The sequence below is a fragment of the Camelus ferus genome, chromosome 15 (assembly GCF_009834535.1).
Source record: "Camelus ferus isolate YT-003-E chromosome 15, BCGSAC_Cfer_1.0, whole genome shotgun sequence".
NCBI classification, from domain to species: Eukaryota; Metazoa; Chordata; class Mammalia; order Artiodactyla; family Camelidae; genus Camelus; species Camelus ferus.
In genome coordinates, this window is record NC_045710.1 from 30,651,031 (window position 1) to 30,665,923 (window position 14,893).

At 50.6% G+C, this 14,893-nt stretch overlaps 1 non-coding gene and 1 pseudogene across 1 annotated transcript; both read right to left on the reverse strand.

Moving 5' to 3' along the window:
* Positions 1–3,667: 3,667 nt before the first annotated feature.
* Positions 3,668–11,101, reverse strand: LOC116668962 (annotated as a pseudogene).
* Positions 11,102–12,014: 913 nt separating this feature from the next.
* TRNAS-GCU lies at positions 12,015–12,086 on the reverse strand. Its single transcript has one exon. It is a non-coding gene; the product is annotated as a tRNA-Ser (tRNA).
* Between the last annotated feature and the right edge of the window lie 2,807 nt (positions 12,087–14,893).

Consider the following 14,893-nt stretch of genomic DNA (forward strand, 5'->3'; position numbering starts at 1 on the left):
TAACTCCCTTTTCCCTTCTCTACAGGACCCAGCCTGTTGGCTGGCTCATAATCACCGCCAAACTCATTGGTTCCTCAATGGTTTCCCTCATTTGGCAGGTGGGGAAACAGAAGCAAAGAGAGACTGCGGTGCGTGGGGCTAAGCCCAGGCCTGCTCCTCCAGGCCTACCCCCTCCTTACTTGAAACAGCATTCTACAACATCCCAAGATGCCAAAGCAGCAGCCAGTGTTTGGGTGTAGAGTGGCCAGGCAGGGAGAATGGGGTGGGGGGTGGAGGAAGGAGAACAGCCCTGGCCCAGGTGTGCTATCTGCTCTCAGGATCTTTCATCAGCTGCTGGGGTAACAGGAGTGACCTCAGTGGTGGGTTTTTTGGTTTTTTGTTTGTTTGTTTTTCTTTTTCCTTCTAAGAACAATTCATTTTGGTCAAGTAACTAGAGTAAAAATGACTGGTGTTGAGAAACCTCCCCCTCCCCTTTCCCCCAGCCCCAGGCTGTCACCTTTGAGGAACTGTCTCCTGGGGCCACAGAGGATGCTGTTGGGGCAGTTCAAAGGGCTGGCTTTTCTCTCTGCCCAGCCCCACCCACTTCCCTCACTGCCTCCCTGGCAGGCTAGGCTTGGGCTGCCTCCCATCACGGACTGAGGTCCAACTCCAGTGGCCTGAGCTGAGCCTCTCTCTGCGGCCTCTCAGCCTCACCCCGCTGCTGTCCGTCTCCAGTGGTGGGGATGGGGCAGAGTAGGACAGTGTGCAGAGAGGAACTGAACACTGAACCCCTCCCTTCTCCTCCCACCTGGCCACAAGGGTTGGGGGGAGGCATCCTCCATGTGCCAATGACCACACTGGGTCAGCACTGGGACAGTGACAAGGGGAGAGGAGGAGACTGGGAATGCTGGGCTACAGAGGAGAAGGACTAGCTTAGGCTCCCAGGAGGCTGCCCAGGGGGCCAGGGGCAGAGGAAAGAGTTGGGGGGCCTCTGAGGGAGCTGGGTCCCAGGGCAGGGTGGCTGGACAGAGAGGTGGCCAGCAGGGCAGCACAGTCTGAGCCTGGGAACCCCGAGGCCCATCACAGAGGCCCAGAGGCACCTGGGCCTGCACAAGACAGAACTGAGGAGCAAATGCCCTAGCCAGCCGAGGGCTGGACTTGGGGACTGTACCCCAAGGATCTAGCTCTGCCCACACCTGAACAAGGGGAGAGGCAATAAGTACGAGGCAGGGGCAGGAAGGTGTCTCTAAAACCTGACTCCAGACAGCATTTCCTGGGAGGTTAAACTAAGGTCCATATGCAGCAAGAAACTAGGCCAAGTGCCTTGAGGCTAAAGGCCAAGAGCTGAGGGTCCTAATTTACTTGCCCTGGTAGCTTCTGGCAAGAGCCCTTCACTGCCTTCTCTTCCAGGATACAACAGGCTGCAGTGCCGAGAAGAAGACTGAGGCGGGGGTGATGTCAACCAAGGAATTAAGTAAGCAGAGGAGCTGATAACATCGCGCAGCAAGGCTCGCTGTGGGTAAGGTGACTCATCGAAGCCGAGCCCCAGCATCACGGGCTGATTGTTGTTGTGCCAGCCTGTAGGGCCGGGGAGGAGGTAGGGGGCCGCGGCAGGTTTCTCACTGAGCCCTCTGCTCAGTGGAGACGTCGTAGAACACAGTGTCCTCCGCCTCCAGAGCCCTCCGCTGGCTCAGAAACAGCCCTCCCTCCCGCTGCTGTGATTATCTCTGCCCACTGAGTAAAGTGTGTTTTCGTGGGGTGTGTCAGGGTGATTTCCCCACCCGCATCCCACTGGGCACTCCAGGTACCAGAGATAGCTAACAGCAGAACAGTTGCTCCCCCTGGTCGGACAACCGTCTGTGGTGACAACACCACCGGATGGCAAACTGCTAACCACGACCACGTGGTATCCTCGTGGAGGGAACAGCCTGTTCCTCCAGCTGCAGGCACCTGTGGAGCTGCCTCCACTCATCGCTGCTGAGGGGGCCAAAACGTTGGGTTCCTCCCCATCCCCAGGGGCACCGTGTACTGTTGTACGAGTTGAGAACTGTACAGCTTGCGGGGCCATAATTCACTTTACAGTGCCAGACTGCATGGCCCCTTCCCTTTCCTAAATTATGTCTCATTCCCCTCCTCCACCTAGAATGATCTATTTAGCTTGCCCTCGGTAAGTCTGTCTTTACACCAGACTTTCCCTAAGTGTAATAAGTGTAAACGTCTTCCTTTACCACCTGACTCCTTTCATTCAATCAGTCATTCATTCATTCCTCAAAAAAATTGTTGAGTTTGTGCCAGGTACTATTCTAGGCAAGGGAACAAGACAGACCCACCCTGAGTCACTGAGCTCACATTCCAGTTGTGGGGGAGGGAGACACAATAAACAAATAATTTGATACATAAAACTGCAAGTGACAGGAAGTGCTGTAAAGAAAAATAAAGCTGGGCCAGGAGACAGAGGGGTGCTAGGGCTTGCCTTCTGCCGGGACTGTCCAGAAAGGATTCCCTTGGAGGGGGTAGCCCCTGAGTAGAGACCCGGAGGCAGTAAAGAAGGCACCTTCCCGGCAGAGCCCCTCCTGCCAGGCAGCCAATGCCAAAAGAAAGTTCTCCAGTCCAGCCTGATTCTGCCAGGAGCCTGTGGCATGGCCTGGGGCACTCGCTTCCAGCGCTGGGTGTCCATTTCCTCCTTGACAAACAAGAGGCCCAGTTGTGCTGGCTCCCTGCGGGCTCCTCCAGCACGAATCCACCCACCCGGAGGCCTGAGGAACTTCATGACACAGGCCTGGGCTGGAAGTCCAGCTCAGCCACCTCCAAAATGTGTGACCTCAGGCAGGTTACTTAGCCTCTCTGAGCTGGTTTCCTTATCTGTAAAATGCCTTCCTCTGAGTGTTGTGAAGGATTAAATGAGCTTGTGGATCTGAAACCACCTGGTATATAGTAGGTGCTTAACAGCCTCCAAGGCCATACCTGGGAGAGGCGAGGAGATGGGGTGAGGGGAAGAGGTGCTGTTAGACACTTGCCTTTCACTACAGGAGCCCGGAGAGGGCAATGCTGGCCTGAAGATACAAGGCCCTGCTGGCCACCCGGGTGGGCAGAGAACAGCCAACGGAGCCCCCAGGCTGGGGCCCTGCTGCAGAGCCCCCAGGCCTGGCAGGAGGGGCCGTGCCGGCTTTTGTGCTCCCCACTGACGTCAGCTGGTGAGGGTGGCTGGGGAGCTGCGGTGCGGGCCCTTGAACTGTCACACCACGGCCCGGCTCTCAACTTCCTCTGGGGCCCAGGGAGTGTGCAGCCCGCCCTCCCTTCCTTCCTCCCTCATTCAGGCTGTTTAGGGTGAGCGTCAGCCACCCTCCAGCTCCAGACCCTGTGCTCCCTCTCAGCTCCCAGAGTTCATCCAGCTCCCCCACCCCCTGCCAGATCTTTCTCTAGTCCCTGCAGGGACCCCAGCCCAGCCAGCAGGGCCCTCCGGGTGTGGGGTTGCAGGCAGTAACAGCAGTCAGCCGCGCACTGTTCATCCGTGACCTCCCTTGATGTGAATCCTGTGATGTGGGGGTTTTTAATCCCTTTTCTTACTTGAGGAAACTGAGGCTCCAGGAAGGAAGAGCTGCAGGGTTGACAGGTTTTCTTCCTGCAGGAGATGCCCACGAGTAGCCCTGCAAAGCAGAGGGGACCTGGAAAGGCAGGGAGAAGAGGGAGGGTGCAGGTGGTGGGCCAGCCTGAGGCTGGGACAGGGACTGGGGGACTCCTGTCCCACATAAGGCTGCAGGCCATGATATGCAAGGCCCTCCCACTGCCCAGGAACCCAGGTGGTCTAGAAGCTGCTGGCTCAGTCTGGAAGGCCAGAGCAGGGCTGCAAGCCACGACGCAGACCACTTCTCAGGCCCCTCCTGGCTCCTGGCAGGAAACAGTAACAGTGACAGCTAATATTTATTGACAACTTTCCTGCACAGCAGGTGCTGTGCTAAGTGCTTTGCATATATGAACCTATATAATTCTCATAATAGCTCTGCGAGGGAGGAAACTGGGGCACATGGAGGTTAAGTGACTTGCCTAAGGTCATACACAACCAGGATTCAACCGGGATGCCTGGTTCCAGAGGCCACACTCGCCTCCCCTCAAAGTAGAGATTCCTGGAGCAGGGAAGACCCGGGACCAGGGGGTTGGGCTGGAACTGGTGGGTACTGGGGAGCCATGGCAGGGTTCTGAGCAAGGGACCAGCATGTCCCCAGAACTGGCCAGTCTGTGTATACACAAACGACTGCAGGGGCCAACAAGCTAGACCTCAACAAGGGCTGAATGCAGGACCCCTTCTGATTTTGACAGGAGAAGGCAAAGAGGGCAACGCTTCCCCCAAAGAAAAGAGCTGACAAGAGGCTGGTTGGCCACGTGCTGGGCTTGAAGCAGTAAAGGTGGCAGCTCAGGCATGGGGAAGGGAGCCGGCAGCTGCTTCCTCTGCCCCCTCTCCCCGCCCACAGGGGGCTGCTATAGATGGGTGCACAGTTCCCAGGCCTGGGGCCTGAGAGCAGCCAGCCTGCTGGGCCACCTGGCTGTCTATCTGTCTGTGTGCCTATGCGTGTGCTGGCACATATAAGAAGGCGGGGAGAAGGGGCCTCTGTGTATGCTGGTTTGCAGGGAAACCTGCCCCCCACACCCACCTGCTGCTGCAGCCGCAGAGAACAGGACGCCCTGACTCTAATCTGCACCTCTGGGGCCTTGAAACCACAGCCAGCACGTCAGTGGTGCGTGCACAGGGGCTGGGTGGGAGGTGGGGCCAGGGATGCAGAGTGCGCAGGTGTGCCCCAACATGCGTGTGCAGGGCAGGCGTGGGAGGTGTGGTTCTGGGGAAGAGGGCAGGTGGAGTGGAAGGGAGCTGGACCTCCTCTGGGAGGTGGGGCACAGAGTCCATCCCTCTGATCCCAGATCCAGACGTCTAGCAGCTGCTCCTCCCCTCCCCAGCCCCTCAAGGGACCAGCCTTCTCTCCCACAGGTACCCTCCTCTGGGCAACAGTCCCAACAACTGCATAAATGTCTATGGAGTATTTAAAATGGCTCAACACAGTTCCGGGCACTTGGAAAACATCCATGAGCAAAACAAAGATCCCTGCCCTCACAGGGCCAACATTCCCGTTGGGGAGACACAGTAGATGGAATAAGCAAAATGAGGCATGTAAGTATGTGGTGGATGCTATAGGGGGAAAGGGGAGACAGAGTGGGGCTGGGAGACGAGTGCTGGCTGGGCGAGAGGGGATGTGTGTGAAGCAGGGGTGTGTGTCCGCATGCACACAGGTCACAGTATTAAACTGGGCAGTCCACTGTAAGCCTCATTCAGAGGGTGACACTTCCACAAAAGCTTGGAGAGGAAGGAGCCAAGCAGGGTCTGGGAGAAAACATTCCAGACAGAGGAAATAGCTAGAACAAAGGCCCTGAGGCAGGAGCACGCCTGACCAGCACTGAGGGAGGACAGGCAGGCCTGGGGGAGGGACTGAAGTGGCCCTACTCCTCCTGGCATCTGCTCTCCTTGCTAAAAGCGGGGCCCTGATTTCCAGTGGGTTAAAGAAAAAGGACCTTCTGGTACCTATAGGAAAGGCCAAAGGTCTCCCAGAGGAACCAATGTCATGGGAAGAAAGGGACAGGGAGGGAAAAGGGGTTTAGAGCCTACAAACTGTTCTGGGGCCTGAGCTCAGGGAGGAGGCCCTGGGCTGGGGGCCCGCAGAGGGAGAATGGGGGACGTGGTGGGAAGTCTCTGGGGGCCCAAGTCCCCAACAAGCCTGCCCCTGGGAGCTCACTGAGAGAGCGCAGTCCTGCTCCCTGGGGGTCAGCTGGCCACCCACAGGGAGAAGGGAGCCTGGCCCCTCCTATCTCTGCCTGCTGAGGCTGCCAGCCCCTTCTGAGGTCAGTGCCCCTCCCCACATTCAGGCACCCCCATAGGGAGGAGGAGGGGAGCACAGTTGACCTCAGGAGATGGAGGCTGACGGCTGACCAGGGGACAGGAATGTGCATGCAGCCCCACCCTGCCCTGCAAGTTGTGGAAGCTGGCGTTCTAAACAGTAGTTCCCCTCTAAACCTGCCAGACCACTACCCAAGGTTGAAGGGCTAGCCCAGTGTGTGATCCTGACAGACGGGGCAGCGGGAGGTCAGGAACTAGAAGAAAGGGAGGAGGTTTGAGCCTTTTAGGATGAGAGCAGATCTGAATGGAGATAGGACACCTCCGTGCGTTCAGGCACTGGCACACACGCACTGTCACACCTCACGCACGTACTCAGTCCCCTACGGCCCCTGCCCTCAACACACAGAGCTTCTCACATCCAGGGATATCTACCCACACCTCACACACAGCTGAAGTAACACTCAGACACACGTGCACTGGGAACATTCACACTCATGTAAGGCATGCCAGCGTGACGAGGGGCACACACAGTTACACATTCTCACAGGCACAGTTACTTCCCCTGGGCACCAGAAGCACATAGGCCCCTTGGCAATGGGCCTGGGAGAAGATGGAGATGTGTCTGCAAAGCATAAGGAGAATGGAGAATGGAAAGTGATGACTGGGGACAGACGGAGATGGGGTGACAGATATGGAGAGTCAGAGAAAGGCATGTCACAGCCACACCCATGTACTAGGCAGCCTCCCTGTGGGCCGAGCGGCACCGCTCAGCTACTCTGTGACACTGTGAAGTCACGCGGGCTCTCCAAGTTTTCATTTTTCTCTTCTATAAAATGAGAATCTGATAACACCTGCTTTGCATGCCAGATTGCTCTGCTGTGAATTGACAGGTCAATCCTGACTGCTCTACCTCCAAAAAACCAGTCAGAATCCAACCACTTCTCCCACCTCTGGCTGACCACCTTGGCCACCATCCCTCTTATTACCCTGCCTCCTGTCTTGTCCCCTGATGCTTGCGGTTCACCTGCAGCCACTGACCGTCCCCTCCATACCAAAGCCAGTGTTTTCATCTCATCCACAGTAAAAGGCAAAGTCCTTACAATGGTCCATGGGGAGCTGCCCTCCCCTCCCTTATCTCCCGTCTCGCTCTCAACTCCAGCCACCCTGGGCCCTCACTATTCCACAAACACCCGGACTTGCCCGGAGTGTCCTCAGGACTTCCCCTCAGGATTGACTCTAATGACACCCTCTTAGTGAGGCCTTCCTGGCTCACTGCTCACACTGCAGCCCCCAGCTCAGCGCTCTCTATCCCCCTCCCCTGCTCTTTTCTTCTTAGCATCTTTCCCCACTGAACATACCACTTATTTGATAAAATTTTTTGTCTCTCTTATCAAAGTGGCAACTCCATGGGGCAGGGACTTCTGTCTGCTTTATTCTCTGCTATGACCCCCACTCCTAGAGCAGTACCAGGGTCATAGGACTCAATAAATATTGAGTGAGTGAGTGAGTGAACGAATGAATGAATGAGCTAGTAAATAGGTAAGCATTTAAAAAGCAAGATGAAAGAACAGGAAGGACCAACCCTAAATGAGCCATTCCCGTGTACCGGAAATTGCAAATAGGATACATATTTCTTTATTCTCAAACAACCTTGGGAAGCTAGTCAAATTGTTCCCATTTTACAGATGAGAAGCCTAAGGATCGGAAAGTTATGACCTATGGCCTCAACGGCAATCAACAATAATTCCTCCCATCTCTATATCAGATGCTGCCCCTCTCTTCAAGACTTGGAATCCGCTTCCCTCCCTTCTTGACGATGGGCTGGTCTTGTGGCTCGCTTAAACCCATAGAATGAGGCAGAAGTGGCAGTTTTGGTCTAGGCCTTAAGAGACCCGGCCCCTGGGCCAGCTACATAATTTGCAGGGTCCAAAGAAGATGAAAACGTGAGTCCCCTTGTTCAAAAAGCAAGAAAAAGGTGTTGTTGGTACTAAAATGTAAAGCTCTCCTTCCTTCCATAGTCTCTCTTCAGTCATTATGGTGTTTTTTTGCTACTTAATGTGATTCTAATATTACCATGAATTTTACTGTTCAGTTTTATATTATTCAATGCCAGTTTTAAGTGCAAGCATAAAAGCATTTACCTCCCACGTGGAATCACCAAAATTATGCAATTCATATTTTGTAGTTCATATATGCCTATGTATTTCACTCTTACTAGAACAGTGGAAACACTGCACAAAATATTGCCTGAAACTAACTCAACCTGTGTTTCTCTTTTTTTCTGCTTTTACTTTTATTTGCATTTATTTTATGCTGAATCTATTCCCAGGCCATATGTTTTGTTTCTTCAGTTTCTTCCGGGATGTCTTTTCCTTCTGTGCCACCTCCGCTTCCGTTTTAGGAACAATCGTCTCATTTTCAATAACAATCATCTCAACGTGGCAGGGTGAGCTCCCAAGGGGGTTCAGTTGGCCAGGAGCTCTGTAAGTTCAGCTGGGCCGTGCATCTTAGGGCCTTGGTTCGCCTGGATGTGCTCAAAGACCTGAGAATCTACATCTAAACCCTTCAGTTCAGCAGCACACTCTGTATTTCCTAGCACATGCAGCCAAAATTCAGCACTCTCTCTGGGCCACCGACCGGCGTCCAGCCCTGCGGTTTGGCTGGAGCACACCTACCAGCCCCACCTTTGTAACAGCACACGTGTTTCTGGATAGTGACATTCTTGATGACCTGGGTGGTTTCACGGGTGTCCTTAAAGTGAAGATGAAGATTTGAACTTCCTGATTTGCATGATTTTGTGGGGTTTTCTAGGTGGAGTGAATAGTGAACCATCTTCCGAGATTATTTCAGGCCAGTTGCAGGAAGAGCTTCTCTTCTTGATAAGCACACATTCTACTAATGCTCTCTGCCTTCAGCCTGCTGATGAGTAAGGAAGGACTGAGAGGAAAAGGAACTGTCTATGTGGGGATAGGGAAGCAAGGAGCAGGGTGGGCACAGAGTACGCTGACCGCCTCTGCTCACGTGCATGCACCACTGTGCCATCAACTTCACTAACCAAACACAACACAATATGCAGAACAAATGGGCTATCCCACCAAGCCCTGCCCAGACTTTAGATCCAAGAGCAAATAAACCATGGTTGTTTTTGAGCCACTGAGTTTTGTGGTGGCTTCTTACACAGCCATTGATGACTGATGCAATGATTAAAATCACATGGTTAATATAAGACCAGGTTATGGCTGAACCCACTTTGCTCTGCTTCTCAAGTCCACATTCTTCTCTGCCCCACCTGGGCTATCTTACAAATGTTTCACAGTGTTATTCCTATTCTCCTTGGAGAGTTGGTGAGTTAAGTGTTGAGCTGGGGGAGACGGGCTGGGGTGGGGGTGGTGGGCTGAGGTTACTTAGCTGCAACAAATCAAAATTATTATAGAGCACAGAAGAAGCCACATCTGGACTCGATGTGCAGAACAAGGGGTTGGTGGGCCAGTCAGGGTTGCAAACAGGCCCAGCCTCTGTCCAGGGTAAGCCTGCACCCAGCGGGGTGCTTGGACATCTGTTTTCCATCTTAATTCAGTAAATAAAGCTGCTCTCCTCTGCTGACCCTACAGGAAATGGGAGTCAAAAGTTCAGCTGGCCAGAGAGGACTTCTCCTCTGATAGGAGGCCTCCCACATGCCTGGATAAGATGCAGACACACTCTTCCCTCTGAACCAGCAGAGAAAGGACTTCTCAGGGCCTCCCTTGGTCAAGGAATCAGGTTTTTCTCATTTAACCAATGCTGTCAGCTATTAGCATATCAAGTTAATGTTGGGCATTTATTCTTTTGATCTGATGGCTCATACATCGGTAAAGAAGTTTTCAGTGGCCAGAAACAGAGAACTTCTATTCAGTTGGCTTAGACAATAAGGAAAGTGTATTTTCTGATAGAACAAGAAGTCCAGAGGAACAGTAGCTTCAGGAGAGGTTAATCCTGCAACTCAACATCATCATAAGGACCCAAATTACTTCCTTTTTCCTTCCCTCTCTGCCATTCTCAGCATGTTGCCTTGTCCTTGGCTAGGCTCGCCTCACAGTCACAAGATGGTTGCTCCCACCCCAGATATCACACCATCATGCAATGTCCACAGCAGCAAACAAAACAAAAGGAAAAAACAAACCCCAGGAAACATCTCATCCTTGTTTCCCATTTTAAGATCAAGGAAAATTTTTCTCAGAAGCCCTCAGGAGGCTGTTCTTCACTGCTCATTGACCAGAATTGAGTCACATCCCATGCCAGAATCTATCCCAAGCAAGAGGGATAATGCCACCATTAATGCCACAATACTAACCCTGCGCCCAGAAGGAGAAGTCCAAACACAACAAACCTAGGCTGAACAGTTGCTAAGAGGAGGGTAGTGGGAGGAAGAAGGGCCATTATGTAGGCAAGCAACTGTGTGTGCTGGAGCTCATTTGATTGGATCCAGCTTTTCTACAGGTATGGGAAGAGGAGGAAAGAATTGGTATCTACAAAGTAAGCCAGAGCAGAAGTTGGGGTGGTAATAGATTAGTGGTAGAGTGCGTGCTTAGCATGCACAAGGTCCTGGGTTCAGTCCCCACTACCTCCATTAAAAACATGGTTGAAAAAATAAAAAGTGAGCCAAGCCCCCCAGATCCTATCACTCAACTATACTGTCTCACAAAGCATCACAGGGAGTGCATTTTACTTAAAGTCCTCACTGGAAGCATATAAAAACTCAGGGGCTGAGACAGAAACGTTGTTCCCTCATCTGAGCATCTGTTTAGGTTCTGAAGAGCATCAGTGTAGGAGTTGGACCCAGGTTTGAATTTTGGCCCTGTCCTTTTCTGTTTTCCTGATCTTGTAGGAGCTGTTTCATCTCTCTAAATCACCTTTTCTTTATGTGTAAGATGAGGAGAACAATACCCAGCCCCAGACTGTTTTATTAACCAATACACTGTCTGGTGTATAGAAAGGGGTAAAAAAAATATTGGGGACAGGTGGAACCATGTGACCCAGATTGGCTGTCTCCTCCTACAAAGCCACCCCTACTCCTTCCTTGAGCTCCTCTCCCTCCTCCGAGCCCCATCCTCAGGCTCCAGCCTCTCTCCTCTCACATCCCTCCTACCCCCCACCCTACCCGCAGCACTTCCTGTCTGGGCTGCTCCACTAGCACCTAGACAGGATGTCCTATCCACATTCAGATAAAGAAACTGAATTCTGCCGTGGCTGCCCACCTCATAGAATCACTCACTACTCACCATCCTGATGGGTCCACACTTCAGGCCCCAGCTCCTCTCTGTTCCCATAATGCTGACTTCTCTGTATTTATCAGTCAGGATTCTTTGTTGCAATAGGACACTCACAGACTCCTCGGGCTGGCCCAGGAACCAAGGAGCACCAGGCCACAGCCAGAACCCAGCCCAAATCACACCTCAGGGTGAGACCAGAGCAGACAACAGAGAAACTGGCCCTGAGGCTCCACTGCCCCAGAAAACTCGTCCTGCTGCTACAGCCAGTTCTGTCAGATACATCCCATCTCTGCTCATGGGCTTAAGATTCAGAGTTCCTGGGTGGTTGCATCTGATTGGCTGAGCCAGGTCATATGCCTGCACTGCAGCTGCAAGGGAGGCTGGGAAAGTTAGGTCTGGTTTCTAGGGTAGGAGGAGGGCTCTGCCTCCCTGGGAGACCCACAAGTTTAGGGGTGCTCCAAATAGATGCTGGAGAGCTACGGAAAGGATAAAGGTGCACTCTGCTGGGTAAGAGACCATTTGCTCCCAGAGGGGCAGGGCCTGTGGCTGCCTGTCACATCCCCTACTCCCAGCATTTGGAAAGTGCTCTCAAATAGGCTTCAGGAAAGTCTATGGTGATCTGACTCACCTGGACTCAGAGAACACTGGGGGACCACACCTTGGGATCCCTGCAAAAGAAGTCTGAAGACGAACATAGGATCACCCACTTTTTATTTTGCCAGGAATTTCAAAAGCAAATAGCAAATAAACCATGGTCTACCCTCACCATCATTTTATAAAAGAGGGGATATCTTAAACATCAAAAAGACAAACACACAAACAAAAAACAGGACAGGTGAGAGCACAATTTTAGAATAAACATAATCCTTAAAATTAAATACGTTAGCTTTTTTTTTTTTTTTAAATGGAGGCACTGGGGCTTGAACCCAGGACCTTGTGCATAGCAAGCACACACTCTAGCACTGAACCATACCCCCCAATACATGTTAGCTTTAGGAAAAACTCAGTGTATCATCTGGATTTTTCTGCTTTCACTGGAAACCTATGTAAAGGTCATGACACAACTGACTTTGAACATGAACTGTGGACTACATTGTCCAAACTGGTATTGTACCAATGCTAAGTTTCCTGATTTTGTTAACTGCAGGGGTTATGTAAGGCTTACATGGTAAGAGAATGTCCCTGTTCTTAGGAAATATACCCTGAAGCATTTAGAGGTAAAGAGGCACCTATCTCAATTTACTCTCAAATAGTTTGGGAAGAAATTATACACACACACACACACACACACACACACACACACACTCACGTACATACACATATATACAGAGAAAGTGAAATAAAGCAAGAGGGACAAAATGTAAATAATTGATAAATTTGAGTAAAACCTATGCTATAGTCTTTGTACTATTCTTGCCACTTTTTTTTTTTGTAAATTTGAAATTGTATTAGAATTAAAATTACACGCCCACCCCCCTGCCACCAAAAAAAAAACCCATCAGCAATTTTCAATAAGGGTTGGATTTCACTTGGTCCATTACCTCTTTTGGTACTGTCTGAACATTCATGTTCATGTGCAATGTTTGTAATCAGAAAGAGTAAGGGGGAGGGTATAGCTCAGTAGGACAGCACATGCTTAGCAGGGATGAGGTCCTGGGTTCAATCCCCAGTACCTCCATTTAAAAAAAAAAAAAACAAACCTAATTACCTCCCCCGAAATAAAAAATTTTTCAAAGAATCAAACAAAAATTATATTAAGTAAAGAGAAAAAGAAAAGGCCAGGATAGGCTCCATCTAGCCTTTGACACTCGCTGATCTGGCCTAAGTGCTCATGCTACAGAGGGGGGAACTGAGGCCCAGGCAGGGCTGTGGCTTGTTTGATACCACATAGTGATTATCATCAGTCAGGGCTCCACCTGGGCTTCTCCTGTTCCCACACAGGTTCCTTCCATTCCAAGATACCATCCCCTGAGCTGAGCCGAGGGCCCGAGGGCATGGAGGGCTGGGCAGAACTGGGCAGGATGGGGGGATTTGTCCCCTCCAAGAATGCCACATCCTGTAAGGATATATTCCTTCAACCTTTTGTCCCCATAGGGGTCCCATCAAGCCCAGGAGAGTCATTAACAACTGCTGCCCTACTATACATAAAATAGACCAGCAACAAGGATTTACTGTATAGCACAGGGAACTATATTCAATACTTTATAATAATCTATAGTGCAAAATAATCTGAAAAAAATATGTAACTGAATCACTTTGCTGTACACATGAAACTAACACAATATTGTAAATCAACTATATTTCAATAATTTTTTAAAAAGAGAAAAGAGTTGTTCTCTACACATTTATTAATTTCTTAGATGGGGAAACTTAGACCCAAAGAGGTTCTTGGGCTTGCCCAAGATCATACTGCAAGTCCCAAACTCTGTAGTCAAGGAAGAGAGTAATTGGTCAGATTTGGCTAAGTCACCTCAAGCCCAAGTTAGAGAGGAACAAAAGAAGGGGCCTCAGGAATTAGAAAGAAAAAGGGAAAAGCCTGCAGTGTCTGGATTGGGATTCCCTTCCCTGACCCCTCTCACTCTCAATGTGGCTTCAGTTCCCCTAAGCTTGAAAGAAGAAGAAACTGTTTTGCAGGTGCGCTACATCCCACAACTTCAGGAGGCATCACTTACCTGCCAGTCTATGAAAATGGCACTTCTTGGAGTTGTGCAGTGGACACACCGCACAGCTGTACACGGCAGCCCTGAGAGAGTCATCTGTTGTTGGGTGGTGGGGAGGTGTTTAGGGAAGGGACAGGAGTGACTAACACTGCAGCCTGGATTAACCAGTGACTGATTCCATCCATTCAGTCAACCACTATTTATTGCCACAGATTATATGCCAGGCATCGTGCAAGGGACTTTCCAGTCTTAAAATAGAATGTACACCTAGGGAGGAGCCGGGGTTAGGGACAGGGATGGAGAGGCAGCCATCCCATGACAAAACCCCACCAACCCTCCCTTCCAATGCTTCCCCTCTGCCCAGCCCTCTCCATCCTTCAAACTCTCCTGGAGTAATCTTCGAAATCCTCCCCTCCCTTCCTCCCACCATCAATAGACTGTTGCGCTGTGCATTTTCTGTGGGTCTCCTCCACTGGATGGCGGGAGCCCCTTGCAGCAACTCCCTCCTCCATGTGGCACCTAGGCTTCATACATTCATTCATTCATTCACTCATTCACTCGTTTTACTTCTTTCATTCCACAGGCATTTGTCTGTTTGATAACCAGATTTTTTTCATGAAAAAAGAGATATGTACCGATGGTTAAAAAAAAAATTAAACATAGCAAAAACGAGAAGTAATTCTCTTCCATCTTCCCAGTTTCCCTCTCAGAGACAACTATTTTCTCCAGTTTCTAAGTCTCCTTCCAATTCTTTCAAGGCATTTCCTAGTGTATAAATATAAATACATGTATATGCATGTATATTATTTTCCTTCTTTCACAAAAGAAAAAACGCATTACACATTGTCTTACACTGTGATTTTTTTTCCCACTTAACACTGTATCAAGGTATCTGCTCCATATCAACACATTCTTCCACAGCTGTGTGCTATTCCATTGTGGGGATGTCCCACCATTTACGTCAGTCCTAACTGGTCAACATCTAGTCTGTTCCTGGTTGGCCACGGCCATGAACGTCTTTCTCCATGGATCATTGTACATTTGTAGTAGCCTAGATTCCTTGTACTGTAATTTCTGGGACAAAGGGAATATGCACTTTGTATTTTGATAGCTATCATCCAGTA